General features: G+C 33.2%; 1 long non-coding RNA gene across 5 annotated transcripts in view; it reads right to left on the reverse strand.

The window, feature by feature from the left end:
• Positions 1–13,622, reverse strand: part of LOC102164036 (uncharacterized) — a 279,677-nt gene that overhangs the window by 159,042 nt on the left and 107,013 nt on the right. The window contains exon 3 of one of the 5 annotated variants that reach the window (XR_014823731.1): positions 5,629–7,555. The exons of the other annotated variants lie outside the window; for them this stretch is intronic. This is a non-coding gene — a long non-coding RNA (uncharacterized LOC102164036). Of the gene's footprint in view, positions 1–5,628; positions 7,556–13,622 lie in introns of those variants that run through there. 5 annotated transcript variants of the gene reach the window in all.

Here is a 13,622-nt window from a genome sequence, read left to right on the forward strand (position 1 = left end):
AGAGTGTAATATAGTCTCATAGGTTAATTGATCTGGGTTTGGTGTTTTTTGAAGCATTTATCATCATGTGTCCTTGATATTAATCTCTGTGGTAGGATCTTACTCTAGACAGAGCAACATCTGTATAACAATATGCTCTGTAATTGGAAATTTTCCATTACCCTGCTTTAAAAGACTGGACTTTATTATAAATAACTTTTCTGTGGCAAAGTCAGTACTGGATATCCCTTGGCTTGGATTCTTCTGCTAAGCTATACAGTCTGTGTAAATACACAAATTAATTATCTAAATAGGACCCTAGATATATTCATCACATCTATAGTGTTTCCATTATATTAGTATTCTTCACAACATTAGTTTTAAGTACTTCAGTTCTTACTTTTAAGGAGTGACAAGATATACCCAATGACAGTACTTAGTGTATCAACTTTGTGGGGAAAATGCATAATATTTTGGTGAAATATTCTGTAGCTTTCATCTACTAACTCAGCCTATGTCTTTTAAAAGAGATAAAAAGTAATGAATAACAATCTCTAATATAAATGCAATTCTTAATAATAATGAAGAAAACTTAACTAGTGTCATTGAACAGCAAACTGGAGAAAATCCCCAAGAGAAATGGAAATCTGATAGCTTTACAAGGAAAAATATTTAAAAGGCTAATCTGTAATTATGCTATTAAAGGAATTTGAATATTAAATGTGTCTGAAAATGGATTTTCCCTGTTTAAGCAGAATTTTAAGATATCCCTCATGACCTTTACCTCCAGGTGTTATTCCAATGATTTTGTTACATTACATAGAAAAGTGATGTTGCAGATGTGGGTAAGATTACAAAGAAGTTGACCAGAAAAAAGACGGTGCTGATCTACTTATATAACGCCCCCCCCCCTTTTTTTTTTGTCTTTTTGCATTTTCTAGGACCGCACCTGCGACATAAGGAGGTTCCCAGGCTAGGGGTCTAATCAGAGCTGTAGCCGCCGGCCTAGGCCAGAGCCACAGCAACACAGGATCCGAGCTGTGTCTGCAACCTACACCACAGCTCAGGGCAACGCCAGATCCTTAACCCAATGAGCAAAGCCAGGGATTGAACCCGCAACCCCATGGTTCCTAGTCGGATTCGTTAACCACTGAGCCATGACGGGAACTCCCTATAAGCCCTTTAAAAGAAGAGTTTTTTTAACTGTTGGCAGAAGATGAAGTCAGATGAATCTGAAGTACGAGGAAGACTGACCGTGTCATTGCTGGCTTGTAAATGGAGGGAGCATTTGAAAACGAATGCAGGTGGCATCTAGAAAGGGAAAGCAGTTCCTGGACAAAAAGGGAATAGGGACTCCAGTCCTACAATGAAAAGAAACTGAATTCTTCCAACAACTGAGTTTGGAATAAAATTCTTCCTCAGAGTCTCCAAGTAAGAACTTAGCATCTTGACTTAGGCCTATGAGAAACTAAGCAGAGACCTAATATTAATATTGTATATTGATATGAGCTAGAATGAAAACTCTAAAAATAACTGTCACCTATTCTAGAATGTTTTATAACATTTTACTACATCATTCATGTTTATTTCATAAACTTATTTCCTTTCAATTGAGGCTGATGGTCTAGTCATAACTGCTTTCTTTAGGGACAAAAAAATTTATCTGTATTGGCCTCAAGATAATCATGGTAAATGATTCTGTCATATAGTAACTATCCATAAATGTTAAATAACTGAAAAACATAATACCACAAGTAAATCAGTGACACAGTGAACAAATCCAATTCTTGACCGTTAAATGCCATCCTTGACGATTGAACAGAAACTTTTTACAGTTTGCTGAGCGTGAAAGGGAAAGTTTTAAGTTCTCATATATTACTAGGAAGGAAAGAGTTAAGCAGCTGGACTATACAACTTTTAATCCTATTATAGAGGGAAAGGCACTTCAAAAAAGGAAACAAGGCAAGTTATAAGATGCACCTCCTGTTAAGAACATTAGAGACAAACATACTGGTCTTGGCAGCAATAGAGAATTTATCTTTGGAATGCTTTTAGTAGAATCCATCTGGTTGGCTAGGCTTGCTTAAAGCAAACAAACCTAGAATCTCTGAATTTGCCTGCATGTCTCCCTGGAAAACATAATGCAAGCTACACAACAGTCTGAGTGTAAAATGGAAATGCTTTTGAAACTAAATTGTTCCATTTGGGTGTACACCTCATGTAGAAACCTCATCTAATAACCTGGGCCAGAGAAAGACTAAGACGCTTTCTTGGGAGATGAACCAAGGATTCCCTCGACTCCATGCTTCACCTGTGCAGCTTGATCTCTCCTGAATTTGAAATGATTAGTAAGGCTTGATGTTGGGTAATATCTCTGATCCATGGGAGCTTGATTTGACAATCCAATTCTTTGAGGTATCTAAATCACTTAAAATAACTAAATTAAATTATAGTATTACATATTTCTAGAAATGGCTAAGAGATGAGAAATGCATTGACCCTTTGTTTGTCTGTTTTTACGTTTAAATAGGTGTCTAAGTTATGCCTAATAAGTTTATTTTTTTATTTTTATTTTTTTGTCTTTTCAGGACCGCACCCATGGCATACAGAGGTTGCCAGGCTAGGGGTCCAATCGAAGCAGTAGACCCCAGCCTACACCACAGCCACAGTAATGCAGGATCCAAGCCACATCTGCGACCTACACCACAGCTCATGGCAATGCTGAATCCTTAACCCACTGAGCAAGTCCAGGGATCGAAGCCATGTCCTCATGGATACGAGTCAGGTTTGCTAACCACTGAGCCATGGTGGGAACTCCTAATAAGTTTTATTTATGTATTTATTTAAAACTTTTTTTTATTGTTATTTAGTTTAAAAAGTCCCATGTTTACACAGATGAGTATGTATCTAGACATACATAGATGAGTTCACCTAATTTTTAGACATTTTCCTTATGTCAATCACTATACTACAGGTCTTTTACATATAAAAACAGATTTCATAAAAGTCCCTTTTAAATCAATAAAGGGATTGATATATTTTAATATATAATGATTACATACAAAATTATTTTACTAATGATATATATATTTGAATTCAAACTACAAATTCATTTCCCATTTTTGAGCATCTAGCACTATGGAAAATAGAAAGTGCCTTTAGATAATAGAGCTACTTTGTGCCAGGACAGAGAATTATCTTTGAATATCAAGGATTAGGCTCTGCCTCATTGCCCAAGTAATCAATTTCACAGCACAACTATTTCGTCAGCTTTACAGATGAATGCTATACAGAGAAAAGCTTTCGAAATATATTATTATGTCTACTTAAGAAAAATACATTTTAAAGTACTGTACTAAAGCTAAAAATTTTACCATGCCTAATGGGAAACAAAGTGCACTAAAGGCTAAGTAGAAAGAATGGTTGTTCAATTTTGGCTATCTGTAAAATAAGTAAGTATATTTAAAGAAACTATAACTCAACCAAATATGCTCCAACTATTTGATATCTAGTCCTTTCCTGAAACTCTTCTGAGATTGCAAATAAGTCCATACCATGTTGCTCTTTGACATAGCAAACATACACATTTTATTGCAGTGCTTAAGATATGCAGCACTAATTGTAAATATTTTATGATATCTCAATACATATGAATATGAAAATATAAACTTCATAAATCATTGAACATATAGGAATGCATGAGGAGAGTCAGTAATGAAACAACAAATTTTTTTAATTTATATTTTTTTAATTGTTATTTCCCAATACATTTTTTTCTACTGTACAGCATGATTACCCAGTTACACATATATGTATACATTCTATTTTTGCACATTATCATGCTCCATCATAAGTGACCAGACATAGTTCACAGTGCCACACAGCAGGATCTCATTGCTAAACTATTCCAAAGGCAATAGTTTGTATCTATTAACCCAAAGCTCCCAATCCATCCCACTCCCTCCCCCTTGGAAACCACAAATCTATTCTCCAAGTCCATGATTTTCTTTTCTGTGGAAAGGTTCATTTGTGCCATATATTAGATTCCAGATATAAGTGATATCATACAGTATTTGTCTTTCTCTTTCTGACTTACTTCACTCAGTATGACTGTCTCTAGTTCCATCCATGTTGCTGCAAATGGCATTATTTTGTCCTTTTTGATGGCTGAGTAGTATTCCATTGTGTATATATACCACATCTGCCTAATCCAATCATCTGTCATGGACATTTGGGTTGTTTACATGTCTTGGTTATTGTGAATAGTGCTGCAATGAACATTTGGGTGTAGTGTCTTTTTCAAGGCAAGTTTTATCCAGCTATATGCCCAAGAGTGGGACTGCTGGGTCATATGGTAGTTCTATGTATAGATTTCTAAGGTACCTCCATACTCTTCTCCATAGTGGTTGTACCAGCTTACATTCCCACCAACAGTGAAGGAGGGTTCCCTTTTTTCCACCACCCCCTCAGGATTTGTTATTTGTGGACTTATTAATGATGGCCATTCTGACTGGTATGAGGTGGTATCTTGTGGTAGTTTTGATTTGCATTTCTCTAATAATCAGGGATGTTGAGCATTTTTTCATGTGTTTGTTGGGCATTGTACATCTTCCTTGGAAAAATGTCTATTCAGGTCTTTTGCCCATTTTTCAACTGGGTTGTTGGCTTTTTTGCTGTTGAGATGTATAAGCTGCTTGTATATTTTAGAGATTAAGCCCTTGTCCATTGCATCATTTGAAACTATTTTCTCCCATTCTGTAAGTTGTCTTATTGTTTTCTTTTTGGTTTCCTTTGCTGTGGAAAACCCTGTCAGTTTGATTAGGTCCCACTGGTTTATTTTTGTTTTTATTTCTGTTGCTTTGGAAGACTGACCTGAGAAAACATTCATAAGGTTGATGTCAGAGAATGTTTTGCCTGTGTTCTCTTCCAGTAGAATACACTGCAGAAGGAAATTTCATATGATCGATATTAAAATCTTATTAAAATTATATTAAGGGAAAATACTTTTTCTTAAGTAGCATAAAATGTGAATAAACATTTTGAAATCCTAGTTTCTATACATTTGCATTAGAATAAGAAAGAATACAGTTATTTAAATTATATAATTTTAAACACTTAAAATATTATAGTAATAGAGAAAATTTTCAAAGGAATTACATATGTAGATATATATATATAAATATTCAGTTAGAAAATCTTTAAGTATTTTAATCAATATTTTTAAAGTAATCAGCATTTTTTCTTACACAGCAATGAAAATCATAAAAAAAATTCTAACACATAATCAGTTTCTTTCATCCTTTTGATCCAAAAGTCAAGTTTGACTTTTTTTTTACTCAGTAGATTCTGAAGAACTCAGGGAGACATATAACTTGATGGATAAATTAAGATTTTTATTAACAAATTCTGCATAAAACCCAATTTCTTTCAGAGGAATTTTCTTGGGTCATAAACAAAGACATGCTCTCAAAGCATGAAACAGCACCACTTTAGTATTTCACTTATGGATTCAGAGAAATTTATAACTCATTCTTTTATATTTATGTCTTCATGCATTTATATATGTTACCCAGTTAATGTATTTTAAGTTTAGCTTTGTTTCTATTTACCACATAGTTGAGGTCTCTATAAGATGGATATATATATATATTTTTTTTTTTTAACTTGAGAGTACAAGATTTGTCTCTATCTTTTTAAATCATTTTGGGCTAAAACTAACTGAATAACCAACATATCATCATGTTACCTAATAAAATGTCCAAGTATCAGAAAACTTGAGAGTGGCATTTCTCAGATGTTTCATCATTCATGACCTATCAGGAAGCTTTAGGTATGAACTAGGAATATGGTTGGCAAACTTCTTCAATGACCTGCCTAACAAACATAGGCAAACCTATCTCCCAGGGGTTTTAGATAGTGTCAAAAATGATTTTGTTTCTTTGTAGAAATCAGTATGATTAAAATGTCTGATCCACAAATAAAGGGCAGGCCTATCATTTTAAGAAGGAACAAAAGTTAGCTAAATATATCTTTAGCTCACCTAAATAATCCCTTTCATCTAAGTCATACTTGGTATCCCCTGGACATATGTGCTCTAAATCAACAAATTTATTACACTTATTTTACATAAATTCTCAATTCCAGTATGATAAACAAAACAAGAATCTATTAGAAGATGCCCTGAGATGTTTGTCGTGATGAGATAGACACACTTAAGCAGCTGTTAAGTGCCGTGGCAGAATAAGTTAATTTTATTCTGTATAATTAAAAGTAAATAACCTTAGGGTCTTTTAATAGTCATATTTAATGTTCCATCTTAGGGCAAGTAATAGCTTTGCATGTATCTGCATATATCTGTACTTGTATGGGATTCCATTTAGAAAGCTATTTGTAACTAAGACAAGTTATTTGAGAATTGTAAGAAAATCAATTATTTTCATAATACGCAAAATCATAATATGCACATTGCGGGAGATATAACATTGTCTCTTAAGCTTTTATTGGCATTAAGGCAAAGCTATTAGTAAAGTTATTGGCAGAATAAATAGACAATAAATGCCACAAAGTATTAAGAGAACAAGAGATCATTTTAACCTAGAAAGAGTAGAAAATTTTTCATATAAGGTATATAAATCTAAACTATACTTTCAAAGATAGAAAAAATTTGAAAAAATTGAGAAGATAAAGGGCATTCTAGATAACAGCATACTCTAATATAAATGGGAAAATATATATGAATAAAATAGCAAGAATGAAAATTTGCAAACTCCAATGCCATCAGATCAAAGTAGATACACTCTATTGGCTGATAGTAAGTTATAGTGGAAAAGAGGTTTGTATTATATGTTTTTCATTTTTCCCTTTTCTGGCAAGAAAACCTCTTTGTTGGTGAGAGTTAGTGTATTGTCTTAACCTGAGACAAGAAATAATAAGTGAGCTAGATCTAACCAGATGACCTAGTCTTCTGGACAAAGTGACTTGTTCATAAAGAGAAAAATGAACAAAAGAATGTCAATTAGACTCCCTCTATGATTTTTGATGATGAGAAGTAAAGAACTGCTGGGATTTCTGGAGATAGAGTCCTTGGAAAGATAAATTTGACATCAGATTTGGCCTTATTTGGTATCTAAACTTTAATATTTGCAACAAAATTTGCTTAAACCAACACTTCTCCACGAAAAAATAACTAAAATCAAGGGAAATGGAGTCCAGAGTTAGGGAAAAGGAGAAGCAGAGAACAGACATCATCTTAGCATCCAAATTTATCCTTGCCTGATTTTTAAATTATGTGAGACAAAAAATTGATTTTTTTTTGTTTAATGTGCAATTAAAATAAATAGGTTTTTGAATTACCATTGTGGTTCAGTGGGTTAAGAACCTGACTAGTATCCATGAGGATGAAGGCGTGATCCCTGGCCTCACCCAGTGGGTTAAAGGATCCACTGTTCCCATGAGCTGCGGTGTTGTTCACAGAGGAGGCTTGGATCTGGTATTGCTAAAGCTGTGATGTAGGCTGGCAGGTGCAGCTCTGATTCAACCTGTAGCCTGGGAATTTCCATTTACCGCATGTATGGTCCTAAAAAGGAAAAAAATAAAAAATAAAAATAAAAATAGGCTTCAAAGTTGGAATGGTTATAAATGTAGGCAAAATGTTGACCACAGAGATGAGAAGGTGTTTTACATATTTAATGTCAGTAATAATAATAAATCACTTTTTGAACATTTTCCAGTATAACATGTAAAAAGGAAATACCTTATACTTAAACTCTGAAAGTTGCTTTGCCAAGTGTTTTTCTAGCATACAGAAAGTGGTCAATAAACATCTGTGAAATAAATTATGAATTGAATGGTCATGCTCTGAAAAACAAATGAAATAATTCTCAGTTCTCTCGTTCAATGAAAGTGTTTGTTGTCCTTTTTCTTTCTTTCTTTTTTTTTTTTTTTTTTTTGGTCTTTTTGCCATTTCTTGGGCCGCTCCCGCAGCATATGGAGGTTCCCAGGCTAGGGGTCGAATCTACACCAGGGTCACAGCAACGCTGGATCCGAGCCGCGTCTGTCTGCAACCTACACCACAGCTCATGGCCACGCCGGATCCTTAACCCACTGAGCAAGGGCAGGGATCGAACCCACAACCTCATGGTTCCTAGTCGGATTCGTTAACCACTGAGCCACGATGGGAACTCCTTTTTAAATTTATTTATTTATTTTTTTTATAGAGAGAACTTCTTTGGTTTTTGGTTTTTTTTTTTTTTTTTTTTTCTTCTGTCTTTAGATCTAAGGCTGCACAGGCCAGGGATCGAACCCACAACCTCGTGGTTCCTAGTTGGATTTGTTCACCACTGAGCCACGACAGGAACTCCCTTTTTCTTTCTTTATTCAATCTACTTTTTCTTGGTTCTTTCCCTCCTAGTATAGATGGCTTAGTTAATTTAGTAATATAATTGGAAGGAAGAAATTACACAGAACAAATATATATAAGAGAAATATGACCTTAGTGTGTGTTATGGACAAAGAAACAGCAGGCCTAATAGAATAGAAAGATCATCCATTCTCTAGATTTTTGGTAGGCCAAGAAAAAAGAATACTTGTTTGATTGTCTGATATATATATATATATCTGATTGTTTTTTGTTAAACCAAAGAATAAATCTTCATTTTGTAACAGAAAGTAACTGCAGGACAGTTAATGACATAATCAAATATGCAGAATAAAGACATAATCAAAGCTAGTCTTTAAGATAGTCAATCTTATAGCTTTTGCTGGAGAATGGAGTGTCATATGTGCACACATGCAAATGTTGAGAAAGGTATTTTGTAGGTTTAGGAGGGAGTAGCTTAGATATGCTATGTTGTTGTAATTGCCCTGCTAGGTTCAAGGTTCAAGAGCTATGTGTTGTTTTTTTCCCTTTGAGTCTTTATAGTACAGTACTAAAGTAAGCATGTAGTCAACAAAGCTAAAATATTTGGCAGACAGATCTGTCTATAAGTCTTTGAAAAGTCTGTAGATTGAGACACGTCAGACTCAACTGCGTTCTCTGCTAAGGACCTTGTAGACTCTCAACAAGATGTCTATTGATTGGGCTCTTATCTGAAGGCATCTACTTTCAAGCTCATTCAGGTTGTGGTATAATTCAGGTCTTTCTGGTTGTAGGACTGAGGTCCTGGTTTTCTTTCTGGTTGTCAGCCAGAGGCCACTCCCAGATTTCATCAGCCTACTGCATTCCTGGTCACATAGTCACCTTCATCTTCCAGCCTGCAATGGTGGATTGAATCTTTTCCATGCTTCAGATCTGACTTCTTCTTCCACCAGCCTGAGAAAACTCTCTGCTTTGTTAAGGATGCACAAGATTAGATTAAGGCCACCCAGTTGATGACTCTTTCTAATGATCAGCAAATTAGTAACTTTAACTACATCTGCAAAATCCACCTTTGCCATGTACTATAAAATAATTACAGGAGTAACACCAGAAGCAAAGATTTCAAAAATCATTTTTAAAAAATCTAAGTACACTTAACATGAGATCTATTATCTTAGATTTTTAAGTTCACAATACAGTACTGCTGACAATAGGCACAGTGTTTTATGGCACATCTCTAGAACATATTCATTTTGCATAACTGAAACTATATTCGTGAATTGCTTCCCATTTCCCCTGGCAATGAACATTCTACTCTCTGCTTCTATGATTTTGATGATTCTAAATACCGCATATAAGTCTTATAAGATTTGTCCTCTGTGACTGGCTTATTTCACTTAGTACAATGTCCTCCAAGTTCATCCATGCTGTTGCATATGGCAGGATTTCCTTCTTTTTTAAAACTGGATAAAAATAAATAAATAAATAAAACTGGCTAATATTCTACTGTATGTATATACTACATTTTCTTAATTCAATAATCCATAGATGGATATTTAGACTGTTTCCATACCTTGGCTACTGTGAAAAATGCCTCAGTGAACATAAGGATGTAGATAATTATTTGATATCATAATTTCAAACTCATTGGAATATACCCAGATGTGCAATTGTCAGGATATATGGTAATTTTTATTTTTAATTTTTTTGAGGAACCTCTACAGTATTTTCCATGGTGGAGGTACCATTTTACATTCCCCCAACAGCATGCAAGGATTCTAATTCTTCAAATCCTTGTCATCTTTTGTTTCTGATAAAGTAGTTATCTTAACAGGTGTGAGATGATGTCTCATTGTGGTTTTGATTTGCACTTCCCTGATGATAAGCAATGTTGAGCTTTTCGTCATGCAATTATTGGCCATATGTATGTCTTCTTTGGAAAAATGTCTATTCAAATTATTTGTCAACTTTTTAAATTGATTTATTTATTTTACTGCTATTGAGTTAATGAAATTCCTTATATATTTTGGAGGTTAAATTCTTATCAGATATATAGTTTGCAAATATTTTCTCCCATTCCATAGGTTATCTTTTGATCCTGTTGTTTCCATTCCTATGCAGAAACGTTTTGGTTTGATGCAGTCCCACTTGTCTGTTTTGCTTTTTTTACTTGTGCCTCTGGTGTCATATCCAATAAGTTGTTGCAAAGACCAGTGTTATGAATCTCTTCCTCTATGCTATGAAACCACGAGAATTTCAGTTTCAGGTTGTACATTTAAGTTTTTAAACCATTTTGAGTTGATTTTTGTGGCATGGTGTAAAATAAAGATCTAAGTTCATTCTTTTGCATGTAGATATTCAGTTTTTCTAGTACCATTTGTTGAACAGACTAGGCTTTTCTCAGTGTGTACCCTTGGTACTCTTGTCAAAGATCATTTGAAAAAAAAATCTATCTATCTATATCTGGGCTTTTTTATTTTATTTCAGTGACTATATGTCTGTCTTTATGCCAGTACCACACTATTTTGATTACTGTAACTTTATAATATGTTTTGAGGTCAGGAAGTGTGAGGCCTCCAGCTTTGTTCTTTTATCAAGATTGTTTTGTGATTCCATAGGAATTTTAATATTTTTTTCTATTTCTATTAAAAATGCCATTGGAATTTTGAAGACCATATACTTGAACAAAGGATATCTTAAAATTCTGCCCAATACAAGGAAAATGTATTTTCAGACAGATTCTGATGTTCAAATTATTTACTAGCAAGATTACATATGTCTTTAAATATTTTCCTCAAAAAGCCACTATATTTCCATTCCTTTAGAAGATGTTTTTGTCAGTCTTCTGTTCCATTCCAGTTTAAACTGTCCTCATTTTTGTAAATGACTGCATTTATATTAGAGAGGTTTTCATTTGTTGGCTAACATTTTTTATAAAAGACACAAATAAATTACTAGGTGAAAACTGACAACTGTAAAAACCTAAAAAATATTCACACATTGGTGACAAGGAAGTTACTGGAGTATAAAACTACCAATAGGCATATTTGCTACTTATTAAAAAATGAGCTGAACTAGTTAAAACTAATGTTATAAAGAATACTTAAAAATCTTATGGTCCACATTCTCTTAAAAATTATTTATACAATTTGAAAACAATATTGTTTTCAGTCCCCACTTAACCCTTTATATTTGGTAATTTAAAAAGAGTTGTTTAGTGAAATTGTAAATCGTTAATCTCAATATGTATATTGCAAGTCAAATATTACAAGTTAAGCAGATCACAGAATTTTCTTTCATGAAGAAATATGCATTTTTTTGAAATAGCATCTGTCACCTAGAAATAAACTATTTATTTTCAATGAAATTATAATTAACTTTAATTGTAAATGTTTATTTTTTAACTCCTTGAGGGACAGGGTTAATCCAAAGGTCTTTGACTAGAATAAGTTTTAACTGCTATGGAAGATAAGTTCAATAGTGGAATATAATATTTGAAGAATTTGAAGATATATGTGAATAGTAGTTATCATTTTTGAGTAGTAGCAAATATTTATGTAGGTCACTGAGTATCTTTATGTCCTTGAAAAATGAAATGAGTCATGGAATAAATAAACTAATCACAGACCACAAATGGCATCATGAAACTTAATGCTTTCATAGTAATTACTGCTCAGGTGGCCAGTCAGTAAGTTTTCACTGATAAGAAAAATTAGAAGAAAATGGTAAAAATGTAATCAATCATAAAAACTGAATAATCTTTAAATACAGGGTATTTGTTAAATTAAACCCTACAGGTTATAATTTTCAAGAATAAATTTTGTCCTCAATTAAAAAAAAATTTTTTTACATTGCATACAAAATATCTAAAGTAATGGATTTGCAAATGATTCCTGTCTCCAAAAAAATGGTAACATACCAGAAAAAGAGGATCTGAAGTAATATTGAGTTATGTATTAAAATTATAAAATATTAATAAAGTTATTAAATATATTAATTTGGTCATTTATTTTTAATGTATCCTAATTGGTGTGACTCATTGTATGAATAAATATATGTTTACACGTGTTTCTGTGTGCATAAATGTAGTGACAGATTTCCATATGTGTGTTTGTGTGTTAAAAGGAATAGAAAGTATAGTCCTCTCAAAGGCTGCTGCTAATAGCCACTAAAAAACTGTTCACTGTTTGGAAGGGAAAAGGATTAGATAAATTCAGTTTAGATCAAGAATGAAACAAAATGTCAGTTTAAATATAAAGCCAATGTGGTTCTTGAATTATATTCCTTGCCTGTTTTAATTTAGCAATTTAATAGAATAATTGGCTAGATGCAGAGCAATTAAAGAATAACCTTAAATAAGTAATTTTACTATTTGATAACAGGTAGACACATTCATTAGTAATGAAAGTGGCAAGATTTATCATTTAATTATTGGACAGAATAACATCAAGTTATGAAAAAATTATAATAAAGTTGGTCTAAAATTCTCTGAGGAGATATGCATTTGCATACCTTAGAATGATCTGAGGAACTATGCTTAACTGAAAACTTTAAGCAAATAATACTAAAAATTAAAAATGAAGGAATAGAAAAATCAAAATATTGGTCTTTGTGAAAATTTGGCCTATTTGTTTACTTCAATATACGTTATTTACTTAATTACGGAAAATGTCAGCAACAAGAAAATATCAGCTCAACAAATATCCCCATGTGATTTAACTATTTATTTTAAAATTCAAAGATTATAGATACTAATTTTATTTATTTATTTATTTATTTATTTATTTATTTATTTATTTTTTGCCTTTTTCTTGGGCCACTCCCACAGCATACAGAGGTTCTCAGTTTAGGGGTCTAATCGGAGCTGTAGCCACTGGCCTATGCCAGAGCCACAGCAACGTGGGATCCGAGCCGTGTCTGCAACCTACACCACAACTCACGGCAATGCCAGATCCTTAACCCACTGAGAAAGGCCAGGGATTGATCCCGCAACCTCATGGTTCCTAGTCAGAACTGTTTCTGCTGCGCCACGACAGGAACTCCATAGATACTAATTTTAATATAATTACAATTTCATGCTTAATTTCTTCAAATGTATGTATGACCTTTCTCAGTATTAACTTTGATTTTTAAGTAGGTGAAATGATCTTTTGAGCCATAGCTTATGCTGTTCTTCATCCTTCTATCAAAAGATCAGATTAAAATGATAATGACTGACCTGCTGAGACCAATCAATTTTTGGACTGGTTCAATTAACTATATATGTGCCCCCCATTTACCCTTAAAT

The sequence above is a fragment of the Sus scrofa genome, chromosome 13, assembly GCF_054392235.1.
Source record: "Sus scrofa isolate SSC_HxYL_T2T_F1_AM1 chromosome 13, Sscrofa_HxYL_maternal_Yorkshire_Landrace_v2.0, whole genome shotgun sequence".
NCBI classification, from domain to species: Eukaryota; Metazoa; Chordata; class Mammalia; order Artiodactyla; family Suidae; genus Sus; species Sus scrofa.